Consider the following 14,093-nt stretch of genomic DNA (forward strand, 5'->3'; position numbering starts at 1 on the left):
GCAAAGTTGGAGCAAATGGGGATTTTATCCTCATTGGGTTCTGAATCTACTCCAACTTATGAATCCTGCCTTGAAGGCAAAATGACTAGATCACATTTTATTGGACAAGGGTTAAGAGCTGAAAATATTTTGGAATTGATAAGGAAATGGCTAGAGGCGGTTTTCATTACTTTATTACCTTTACTGATGATAAATCAAGGTTTAGGTACTTGTATTTGATGAAATACAAACATAAATTCTTTGAAAAGTTCAAAGAATTTAAATGTGAAGTAGAAAATCAAATAAAAAAAAGTATTAAAACTCTTTGATCAGATCATGAAGGTGAATACTTAAGTACTGAATTTGATGAATACTTGAAAGATCATGGCATTGTCTCCCAACTGACTCCTCTAGGAATGCCACAATTGAATGGTGTATCTGAAAGGAGAAATCGTACCCTATTAGATATGGTATGCAGTATGATGAGCTATACTAATATGCCAGTGTCCTTTTGGGGATTTGCATTAGAATCAGCTTTGCATATTCTGAATAGGATTCTATCAAAATCAGTCTCTTCCATACCTTATGAGATATGGCATAGAAGAAAACCGAGTCTTAAGTATGTCAAGATTTTGGGTTGTCCAGCTTATATTGAAAAGTTGAACACTGATAAATTGGAAATCAAATCAGAAAAAGGTAGATTTGTTAGATATCCAAAACAAAGTTTTGGATATTATTTTTATTTACCTACATCACAAAAGGTTATAGTAAGCAGAGATGCCATATTTCTTGAACAATAGTTTATTCAAGAACGTGGTAAAGAGAGGCAAATAGAGTTAAAATTTAAGAATTCTGATCAACCAACAGATCAAATGGATATAGATCCATCTAGTCAACCTACACCTATTGATGAAACATCTACAGTAATTCCTCGCAGATCAACCAGGATATCTCACCCACCAGAGAGATATGGTTTTCTTCATGAAGATGAACAAGAGTTGTTTACTCATGAAGAAATAGATCATGGAGATGATCCTCTTACCTATGAATAAGCTATATCAGATATAGATTTTTCAAAATGGATTGAAGCTATGAAATCCGAAATTGATTTCATGCATAAAAACCAAGTTTGGGACCTTATTGACCCACCTGAAGGTCTTATACCTATAGGGAATAAATGGGTTTTCAAGAAGGAAATTGGTTCTGATGGAATGGTAGAGACTTATAAAGCAAGGCTAGTTGCCAAAGGGTTTCGCCAAAGGTAAGGAATCGACTATGATGAGACTTTCTCGCCCGTTGCCATGCTTAAATCAATTAGGATTTTATTAGCAATAACTGCATACTATGATTATGAGATTTGGCAAATGGATGTCAAAATAGCTTTTCTCAATAGAAACATTGATGAAAACATTTTCATGGAACAACCTAGGGGTTTTGAATCTCAATATGGTTCCAAGGTATGCAAGCTAAAATGATCCACTTATGGGTTGAATTGGAACATCCATTTTGATGAAGTCATTAAATCATTTGGTTTTGTCAAAAATATGGATGAGCCATATGTATATAAGAAGGTTAGTGAGAGTGTTGTCACTTTCCTTATTTTATATGTAGATGACATTTTATTGATAGCAATGACATAGGTATGTTGACAACTGTCAAGGTATGGTTCTCAAATACATTCTCCATGAAAGACTTAGGGGAAGCAAACTATATTCTTGGAATTCGCATCTATAGAGATAGAGAGATGAATAATTGGTTTATCCCAAAATCTATATTTAGAAAAGGTGTTAAAGAGGTTTAACTTGTTTAATTCCAAGAGAGGATTGTTACCAGTAAGACATGGTATCCACCTTTCTAAAGAGATGTCTCCAAAGACACTAGAAGAAAGAGATAAAATGGCCAGGATTCCATATGCTTCGGCTATTAGAAGTTTAATGTATGCAATGTCGTGTACTAGGCCAGATATCGCATATGCTATTAGTTTGACTAGCAGGTTTCAATCCAATCCAGGTTTGGAACATTGGATAGCTGTCAAGAATATCCTTAAGTTCTTGAGAAGAACTAAGGATTTATTCTTGATTTATGGAGGTGGCAACCTACAACTGGATGGTTACACTGATTTTGATTTTCAATCAAATATTGACAATAGAAAGTCTACATCTGGATTTGTGTTCATTTGTAATGGAGGTGCAGTAAGTTGGAAGAATTCCAAATAGAGTACGACTGTTGATTCCACTATAGAGGCTGAGTATATTACTGCAAAAGAGGTTGTTTGGATAAAGAAGTTCCTGACAGAACTTGCAATAGTTCCTTCCATTGAGTCAGTAATTCCTCTTTACTGTGACAACATTGGAGCGGTCATACAGGCTAAGGAACCCCAGTCTCACCAGAAATCCAAACACATAGAAAGGCGTTATCATATTATCAGAGAGATAGTTCGGTGAGGCAATCTAGCCATGTAGAAGATAGCATCAGCTGAAAATCTAGCTGATCCATTCACGAAGCCTATGCCATAAGCTCAGTTAGACCGACATCTTGATAAGATGGGTCTGAGATACTGTAATGAATGACTCTAGTGCTAGTGGGAGATTGTTAGTAGTATGCCCTAGAGCATATCAACATTTTCACTTTTCTAGTTACATAAACTATTTATATGTAATTGAAAAGGCCCATTGATATTTTATTGAAAATTCTATTCTTAAGTTGTTAAGAATATGAGTGACAATATTTCTAACATAAAGTATCATAAACCGGATCACAATCGAGGATACTTCACAAAGGACATGACTTATCTAGAAAGATTGTAATTATGTTTGTTCTCAAAGTATTAATATAAGATATTAATAAGTTGGAATGGTGAGTCACATGCCACATAAGAAACATCATAGGCACTTATACACAATAAGTAGGCCAAACCAGTGACACATATGATAAGCACATAGAGTATACTCTTGTCAATGCATTGTCATATATCATATCAGTGCATATATTCTTTAGATCTGAGATAACACAGTTATCTTATATATAGGTGGTTTGAGTTTGATACTGCTTTCATACTTGTACTGTGTATGGGTATATAGGCATGTGTTGGCTCCTACTAGTTATATATGGAGATAGGTGTTGATCAAGATGGAATCCGTTACCCTAAGTAAATAGGGATAAAATCTTATGTTCATTTAATTGTTCTTTATGTTTCAAGTTCCTGGCCAGAAAATCTAATTAATCAATAACTGGAATTAAAAGAGAACATAAAGGTCATAGCAAATGGGGTTTGACATTAACCATGACTCTAGCTCGAATTGGGATTTTATAATGGAGAGATTCTAGTGTATGGTAACATATGATTAAATGTTCATTTAAGGTATTCTTTATTACTGATTGGGTGGCCATAGCATACTATGCTAGGTGTCAACGATGGTCTATGAGATGCCTGAAATGATTTAGAGAAATCATTTACGATTAGAAAGAGTTCTAATGATATTAAGAGTTAATATCATTTCTCATTGCCAATAAGTAATGAGCCTAGTAAGTCACACATTTACACAAGCTAATCACCATTTAAAATGTGATTTAATTGATTAATTAAAGAGTTTAATTAATTAATTAAAAAGCTTTAGTTTATAATAAGATTGTAAAGTCCCTAACATGACTTGAAACCAAATCTAGGTTATTGGATGTATAGTATAAATTAAATTTATATTTAATTTGATTAAATATGAATTTAATTATGAGAAATTAATTAATAGAGATTAATTAATTTATTTATTTATATTTGATATAAATTGATTTAAAGAGGAGAAATTATAATTTTGGGTTGAGAACTCAAATTAAAAAGTAAGGGCAAATTGGTCTTTTCACATGGTGACACATGGCACCATGAGATGGTGACACATGGCACCATATGATCTTGCCACTTGTCTTTCTATGATGGAAGACCACATGTCATAATTTAAATGGAGCTTGACACTTGGCTTCATAGGATTAAATCAAATAATAACAAGATGGGATCTTGTGATGACATGTGGCAAGGGAGTTAGTGAGGGTTTGACCTAAGCATATAAGGAAAAGTAATAAAGAAAAAATCACTCTCTCTCTTTTCTCTCAAGTTGGAAGGCAACATGGTGTCTCCCTCTCCTCTTCAATTTCTCAATTGATTCAAGGGAAAAACTTTGATTTCCTCTTGAATTAAAATTATTAGAAAGTGTTTCTAACTCCCAATACATTCATACAACCTTCACAAGGCGTAAACTACATCTCAAAATTGGTTGACAAGGCTTGAGAAGCCAATCTAGGGGCTGCCATTGCAACTTTGGTGTGTGCTTGTGGTGGACAAACTAGAGGGACAACATTTGGGGTCCTAAGAACATCCTAAGAGTCGGAATTGCATCAATTGTGCATCAAGAAGTTAGTACCTAAAAATCCTTCTTTTAATTAGAGTTTAATTGAATTAAATATTAATTCACAATCTTTAATGGCAAATAAAATTTTAATGCATGCTAAAATGTGTTTTGGTATGCAATTGGGCATTGGAAATTGATTAGGATCATAAGACACTTGGTATGGTGCATGTAACCCTAGAAATAATTTTGAAATTTAAGGTTCTAATGCCCTTTAATCCATGCTTTCACTCCTTTAGGTGAGTCATTTGTCACAACAGGTTTTTGTGTGAATTGGAGAGCAGTATCATTGGAGGGGCCTACATAGGTCAATTTGAAGTGAGTATGGGGGGTGAAACATGGTTTAGGGGTGATGATGGGTTGAGTGTAGGTATGGTTGAGGGTAGGAGTATAAGTGCTGCTAGATGCACTCTGTGTAAAAACTTGGAAATTATAATTCCAAGGTACAGCATGAGTATTTGTAACAGGCAGCTGTGGTGGGGTTCGTATGACTATCAGGGTTGGTGCTGGTGGTATTGATGTGGTAGGTGCAAAAAAACCATCTTTGGAGCAGATCTTAAGATGTCTTCACCATATGTGGCAGTGTTTACTTCCTTTTCTTCTTTTGACTTCAATTGACACCTCAAGATTCTAAGCGATAACATTCTTTGGATTTCCTCCTTGAATTCATCACAGTTCTGCAGCTCATGATTGGCTACTCCATTATGATAGGGACATCCTGGGCCTGGCCGATCATTTTCAGAGTCAAATCCTCGTGGGTGTATGTGCCCTTCTTGTACTGCTATTGTGAGAATTTCATCAAAGTACAGGATCAACTGATTTACTTCCATAATCAAGTTCTCGTCTAGGGACTTTGCCATATTCACACCGTTCCCTTTTCCCGTATTGTCACACCCTACCCCTCTGTAAGGTATAACATGATCCCGTAGTATACCTAATGAATTACCAACTCTGTCTACTGATAACCCATTAAATACACTACAAGGGATTTTCAAAACTTTTCTTACTTCTTTTACAGTGGTGAGCACTATTTACAGGTGTTAAAAACTTTTGTGAACTGAAGTGATAGAACTAACACATTTGACTTATTTGGAGTTTCTGTAAAAATTTTGGCAGAGTGCCATCTGTATTTTGGATAAAACAGTTCTTCAGAAAACCTGTAAAAAGCACTTCAATATATATTTGCAAATCTCAACTCCAACATATTTCTCAACACAACATTTTTCTCAACTCAAATCCGCAATGATTTTTCAAAGACTGAGATACAAGAAATATAATACAAAACTATTCAAGTAAATGAAATCTCAAATTTACATTTACAATAATTTACATTTAATTACATACCAAAATATTTTACAAGAGTTTCTATACAACTGCTCAAATAATTTACATACATATTATTACATGCATACATCAAAACCTATGTACATGGGTATACCTATGATATACACAGGTGATCTGAATATATCTTCAAGGAAATTTACTTCTTGCTCTATGCTCTTCTTACTGCGACGACATACAAAGCTATCATTGAGTGGTGAACTCGATGGTGCACAACTATAATTTAAAACATAGTACAATATACATTGACAAAATTCTGATAAATAATTTGGGAATCTGAATACTCATCAAATTCCAAAACTCAAAATATTCATTGCCAATAATGTAAATCATTTGTATAAATGACATTGATCACAAAATTCAATTTATCAAATCATGACTAACCATTTAAATAATTCTAACGAAATCAATTATACATAAACCATAATGGAAATCAAAATTCCTTACCATTCAAAAGCCATTCTGTATCTAAAAAATCATTATGTATTTCAAAAATCATACTGTATCTCAAAAATCATACTGTATCTCAAAACTCATTCTTTATCTCAAAAATCATTCTTTATCTCAAAAATCATTCTTTATCTCAAAAATCATTCTTTATCTCAAAAATCATTCTTTATCTCACTAACCATGCAAGACTAATCCGAAAGGGCCATATTCGATGTGATTCTAACTCCCTATGGTCGGGGAGGTCGAATCAGATTCTAACTCCCTATGGTCGGGGAGGTCGAATCATCGTGCCTGATACCATCACAATAATGAATCTTCCACAAGGGCCATAACGATAAAATAAACTTAGATCTAACCTCAAATCAGAGGAAAATCTAAGCCTGTGCATGTACCATGGTAATCAAAACACAACTAACTCCATTGTCTTCTCAACAAATGAGAGAGACGGGTAATAACCTAGTCAAGCATCTATAGTGAGATATAAAACAATATCACAATCCCTTTAGTGAGCATAAATCACAATACAATTCGATTCAAAGTCAATTTCAATATCCAATAAAGTTTTATGCTCATCACAATTCAAATCATACAATTGCATTTTTCCATGAAAATTGCCATCACAATTCAAAACATGTTCTATCACAATTTTCTAAAACATAATTTATTCAATCCATAACAATGCTTAATACTTGTGGAAATACCATTTCACAAAGCTAAATTCATACCTACTATAACAATTTCAATAATCATGGAATTAAATCCAATGCTTGTTAAACATAATACGTAAGAAAAATATGTCATTTAATCATATGAAATATTCAAAACAAAATCAGTTAAAAACTAGTTGTGCACAAACCTCTGATAATTGTCTCACAGTCCGGACTCAGTGTTTCCTTCCCTTTTCCTGAGTCTTTGGTAACTGAGAAACACAATTTGAAGTGTTTCAGTACTAAATTAAATTGTCTCTAACGATAATGTTCGATAAACAATTCATTGAATACCTTTATTTGCTTAATCACCTAATATACCGACCCTCGATGCGTTCTAGGTAAATTAGGTTTCAGTGTCATTAATACGTCACATTCGATAGGGTTTTAGGGTTGGTACGTTTTACCAAAGTCATTTCCTTGTTCAGTGCATTTTAATGCAACTTCTTTGGATCAGGGATACTAGTTTGACCTAGCCGGACGACCTAGTTCCCTCGGTTTTCGGGTTTCGGTCAAAACTACAAACTTGTAGATCTATGTCTTATTGCACGCGAGGCAAAATTTCAGGTCAATCCGAGTTAAGTAGACCAAGTTATGGTCATTATACTATTGCTGGTCAAATGGCATCAAATTAAGTCAATTTTAGGTCAATTTGGTCAACTTTGGTTCGGCCAGTTTTTGGACCCGAACTTGTGTAAGCTTTTTGACTTGCTTCTGGTCATTTCTGGGTTTTGGTGTCTTCATAAGACTTGTAGGTATCGGTCTTAACTATTCATGGTTAAAATTTCAGGTCAATTGGACCTGTTTTGAGTGAGTTATGGCCTAAACACTCACTGCTGCCCAATTGGTCATTTTTCAGGTCCTAATTGTACCTAATCCGAATTTGGTCATTTTCTTAGGTCACCTTGCAAGCAGAATTTTGGTATGTTTTCTCAATGAAAGTTGGCAAATTTTGTGCCTAGTTCCACCTCCAATTGGTCTCATACCAATTGAGGTTACACATTTAAACTTATTGGCTAAAATGTACACTGCCCTTGGTTACTTTGCTTAACACACATCAATTACACACATTTACCTTGCACTATGTTTACTTCCCTACCAAATCTGTTTTGGTACATTACCAAAAACACATTCCCCTTTACATTAACATCATTTTGGGCAGATTACAATTATCCTCAATACACCAATTAACACTCAATTTACAAGTTCTAAGTACAATCACATACACACCTAACCATTACAAATTTTTGCATATACTTTACACAACAAGTTCATATACATATCCATCAATCCTTCTATGTCAATATTCTACCAACACTTCCATGAATACATACATTTATTCAAGTGTCCCCAAGCTGCCGAAAATCTTCTTCAACACCAAATTGTCCTACAATTCATCAATTCCCATCCAAGTGCCAAAAATCACCATATAAATATGAAGTAATTCACTAGGTTTATTAAATCATCATAACTAACATAATTCTCATCAAATATATGTACAATTACTTCATCAATACCTGATTACATGGCTGCCCAAAAATGGATATGTCAATACTCTTCAAACTTAAAAATTTCCTTCATAAAACCAACACCCATAACATGTATACAAAGTTTATCAAAGAAATCTTCAAAAATGCTAACTTACCTTATGGTTGGAGCTTGTTAAACCTTGCTTAAACTTCTTAAATTTGGTATCAAACTCTTCCTTGTGATGTGTAAACAAACTTTAATGAAGAACCCTAGGTGATTGGAGTTGAAATGGAGGAGTGCATGGAGCTTGATTGAAAAATGGCCATGGAGGATTTTTCTTCTTCAATTCGTCTAAGTTAAGGGAGTGAGGAAGATGAACATTCTGCTGGATATAGTGGACTTACACCTGCCCCATTATGTGTTTATTATATTCCTTTAGTGGCCCACTCACTCAATTTTAACTATATAATAAGCTTACATGTTTTATTTACACATTTTTTACTCTATTTTGGCTATTTACTTTAGGTACCACTAAACTAACTTTTCATTTTATTTTCTAAGTGTAATGTTATTTATTTTTAATGGACATTTAGGTCAAAAGACAATTCGGGATGTCAAATGACCATAATGCCCCTATTCGGGTTGCATTCCCGATTTTTCGGTAATACCGGGTTTTGTCTGTTTTTCGATTTCACTTTTCTTTGTACTAATTATTTAATTTTTCTTTGATCTTTCTAATGATATTTATTCTTCAATAAGGGTCTATTTAAGTCCTAAAAATGTTTTCGGGGTTCCCATGATCGAGAGCTAGTCAACGGTCCACGCCGTGACTTCGATCTGATCACCCATCGTTAGGTTTCATTTCGTTTAACTTGGCTACATTTCTTTGCTATTATTTTTCCTTTGTTTTTCTTGTATTTTCTTTTCTTGTATTTCATTATTTTATGTCTCCCCACTCATATTGAAGTGTAGTTCTAGGCATCCTAGCTGTCCGGACAACACTGGTCACCGGAACAGCAGAACGCACTACCGAACTTAGGGGTGTTACACGTATCATGATGGGGTAATGGGTTTGAAGTGACATTAGGAGCTATTCCCTTCAATCTTCAGCCACCAATTCCTAATCAAGGATTGTACCCTTCCTAGAAGTGCCTCATAGTTATCTGTTGAATGTCCCACAACCCCGCCATGATATTCACATATAGCGCTGGCATCGTACCACTTGGGATATGGCGGACACTATCTGATTGATACCCATCAAGTAACGATAGATTTCACTGAGTGGGTGAGGTAATGGCGGGTCAGGATTCCTTTATAGTCTTGGACATGGTTGAGGAGTAGGTGGTCTGAATAGAGCAGGTTGGTCAGGTGGTCTAGGATTATAAGCAGCTTGGGGAGGATATTATGGGCGAGCATAATTTGGGAATGGAGGAGGAATGTTTGCTACTATTAGGCTTTGGGCTGTAAAGTATGGGCGAAAATTATTTTGTGGTGGTGAGTGAGTCTGCTTAGAAATGGAGTGTACATCCCCTTCCTTCCTTTTCCCAAAATTAGTAGTCTTTTTCGCAAAACTCTCTCCTGCTACTTCCTGTAACCTTCTCAATTTGAGATTTGCTTCAATCCCTTCCCCCATCTAGATAATATCATAGAAGCTATTGGAAGTGTTTCCAATCATCAATTTGAAATACAGGGCCTTCAGGGTCTCAATGAACAAAGAGCAAAGTTTTTTGTTTGTCACAGGAGGATAAATCTCAGCTGCCTTTTCTCTCCATCTTTGGGCATACTCCTTAAAACTCTCCCTTTCTTTCTGCACCAGGTTTTGGAGGTCTCTCCATGCGGGGGCGACATCACAATTGAATTATATTACTTGAGGAAAGCATCTGCCAAATCCTTCTAGGAGTGTAATTTACTCCTATCCAATTGTATGCACCAACGCAAGGCTGCTCATGAGAGGCTTTCATAAAAGAAGTGTACTAAGAGTCTATCATCTTTTGTAAGAGAGGACATCTTAGCTATGTAGGTGGCCAAGGGGATGCGAGGGTCAGAGTTTCTGCTGTACTTGTTGAATTTTGAGACTTTGAATTTTGGTGGTACCACTACATCTGGTGCTAATCTTAGTGAAGACACATCAATTAAGCCATACATATTCAACCCTTCAATAGCTCTTAGTCTTTCCTCTAGAGCAAACAATTTCTCATTCTCTTTCTCTTTATTTTCTCCCCCTACTGCTATTCCCCCAATTGGAAGATTAGTTGTAGGGTAAACTGAAGGGATTGATGCTGAAGGATGAAATTTTGTGTTTGGGATAGCTTGATGGTAGGAGACAGGTAATTCACTGTTTGAGAATATTGGATTGAAGGTGATTGTTGGATCAGGGATGGGAGTTTGGAAGGTGAAAGAAGTTGAGGCTTGATCATGAAGCTTTTGGGCATGAGAATCAATTGTTGTTATAAGTGGGGGAATTACTAGTAGATTTGGTTCTAGTGCCAATCGGGTGGTTTCTTTGCTTTGGGACATTTCTCTCATCATTTTCATTAGCATTGAGATATGTTCCCTCAATTCTGAAACTTGTCCCTACAAGTTTTGTACTTGTTCTTATTCTTCCATCATCCTCTTCGTTCGAGATCTTGTTAAGTAAACTCTCTTTAGTACAATTGGTTGCTCAATCAGATTTGCTTAGTTGGGAGCAATATTGGTTTCCTACAGAGAAAACGTATTATCAGTTTTATTTCTTAAAATAATTTTATCGTGACTAACGTCCTGACTGATTAAAGGATACTGCAGTAAGTAATTGCCAAAATGGTGTCTGCCGAGGGTGAATCACGTTAATCTTTATAATGGCATCATTCGATAGTCCAACCATGAATGACGGGGTGTATGCGTGGCTATGATATTTGTTCATATGGCACATACGTCTTTTTGCATAGCTCTAACGAGAATAAATCCCACGGGAGTTACACTATTCATTCATAAATTTTAAGGCCCCAAAACATGATTCTATTACTCGTAAAGCATACATATGTTGTGCTATTGCCTAGGCTTGAGAAGGCTCCTTAAAATACAATGACATCTTTTGAGGTACTCATATAATCTTGCTTCTTTCTTTGTAGGATTGAACGTCTTCAAAGCATATTCAAATTCTGGCAGTAGTTGTCGTTTCCCTTGTGCTATCTTCTTTTCTAACCGGTCAACATTTCCTCGCAGTTCTTGATAGAGGGTGGCTTGTTTGTCCTTTTCCTTTCTTTCCTTAGCATATTCCTTCGAGATATCGTTGATTAGCTGTGCCTGATCCTTAAGCTCAAGCTTCCTCCTTTTGTTCTCTTGTTTGTATTCTTCCACCAGTATCTCATGATATTCCAATTTTTCTCGTAACTTGCCATTTTGTATCCCTGCTTCTTTTACCATGCTTTGGAGCAAGGCTTTCTCTTTTTCCCATTGGATTTTCTGTAACTCATGCTCTGCCTCCCCTGCCGTCATTCCCTCTCTAAGCCTTTTTACCTCCTTTTTTAGGATTTATTGTTGATCTTCTAACTGTTTTATGCGTTTCTTCAGTTGCTGGTTCTCGGTGACTAACCAATCCGGTATGGACTTCTTGATGAGATATGCTACCCTCGGACCCTATCAGTTTGGAGACTTGATACTCCTTGCCCCTCCTGTTTCTCCATAGGAGATACTCTCCTGTTGTACTTGGCCCTTTAGGTGACCATTTCATCAAGATTACCTTTTCCCAGAATTTGCACAAGGCTTTCAGTTCGTCCTCTTTACTGGGTTCATGATAGAAATGAGTTCGATAAAACCCTTCAATATTGGGAATGAATTGAGTCGAGCTGAATTGCCTCATTACCGTAGCTGGGATATAATTCGTGCATCCAGTTAGCCCTACCAAAGTCACAAAATGATAATCTCCTGTACTGATCAAGATGGGTTGGCCCGTAGTCCACAACTTCCTCCAGTAATAACTATGACTATTAAAACTTAGAATTTGCTCTTGCCATTGTTGTTCATTCTTTAGACTTATTGCTAACTTTGCCATCTTTTCAATGATAGGCTGATCGGAGTACCAGGTTAAACCCTTTGTTTCTAGTGGACAGACATGGCTGAGGATCCAAAGATACAGCAACAGGAAGCAACATTTAATGACTCCCTTACCTTGTTGTCGGTAATACATCAAAGTCAAAATGGTTTCAGCGAGGACGGCAGGTATTGGATTGACATTGTGTTTCTTTACTGCCCAAATCAATTCTATGACATTATGAGTTACAATTCCCAAAGGTCCGGGGAACAAAACCAGTCTATAAATTCCCAGAGCTAGTGCTGACAAAGCCTTGTTCCATTTCTTACCCTGAATATGCTGGTCTAAATGTTTCTTAATGTAAGTCCAAAACCACCCTTGTGAGTTTCCCTTAACAGTTTCTTTTACCTTCACTTCTTCTGTCGGGGCTCCTATTATGTGCGTGAACCATTTCCATGTATGTCTATGATCAAGATGGAGATAAATGCGATTCTAAGCTACATAAGGGATCTCCAATAGCACCCGATACCGTGGGTGTCGTATCAACATCGTTAAAAGAGAATAATCTATAACTGGGATTCCAAGTAGATAACATGGCTTTTAGTTTAGGAGTTTGTGCTCTAACCCGTGTCAAAGAGGCAATCTTCCCATACTTTTCCTCGAACTTTGCTTGGGCATGATTGGGCAATAATTTCAAACTATTTAATAAATCATCAAGACCAGCTATTCTGATCTCAATTTTACTAGGATCAAATGGAGGTAATGGACGGGCTTCTACTTCTATTTCATCAGTGTGTAAAGATTGTAAAGATTCTGAGTCATGGATTAATCTGGATATTGAAACCTCTTCGGCTGACTGACTCGAAGATGCCATTTTAGAGTTTTCCTTACCCTCCGTAGACACCAATTTATAATATCTGCAAAGAAAATAAGTCAGAAAAATAGATTTAGGTAATTTTGAATTATACTGCTAGTGTGACAATGTCTATACACCTATCAAAGTAGGAAGGTGTTTAGACTATCCTGACAGTATGATTCAAAATTACCCTCATATTATTAAAGAAAAGTCTAAAGATATAAACAGAGTAAAGGTGAAAGCAAATACGTCCCTTTTGCCCTAAACTAGGGAAGCCGTAACACCGGGTAGGTACTATTTAAATGGATGGCTCTACCCTTAAGGATGGCTTACTATAGTTTCAACTAATGTGACGGTTTAGCTCAAGGTCTAATTTTCTAAGGTAACAGGTCCCCAATTGTCCTTACTGTAAACATTAGAGCCTCATTTCATCATTGTGATACTAATGGGAAAAATCCACGAGTATTAAAAAAGTGAAACAAGTTCTAATCTGAGCAGAAGTCTTCACAGATACTAACGGGATAAAACTCACGGGTACCGCTACTTGACTCCTTCTTACTTCCTAAAGGGTAAGAAAGCTCGGGTTTATGGCTAAAGTGTATGAGGACATTGTGTAAGTGAACAGTGTGTGAAGGGATACATTTACCTCTTCCTTATTCAGGAGAATTTAGATGAGGATTATTGCAATAAATCAAATAATCAAAACAAACAAAATGGTTAGAAAGAATAGTAATAATCAAAATATTAAGAATTTTGATTTCATAAGTTAACCCCCATAATTGTTGATTTTAATTTATAAGAGCACAGGATTAAATTCACTTTTTGGACTTCTAAACCAGGGTTATTTTGGTTCCTCCCTAGTGGAGTCGCCAAGCTGTCGC

This window comes from Hevea brasiliensis, chromosome 14 (genome assembly GCF_030052815.1).
Source record: "Hevea brasiliensis isolate MT/VB/25A 57/8 chromosome 14, ASM3005281v1, whole genome shotgun sequence".
NCBI lineage: Eukaryota > Viridiplantae > Streptophyta > Magnoliopsida > Malpighiales > Euphorbiaceae > Hevea > Hevea brasiliensis.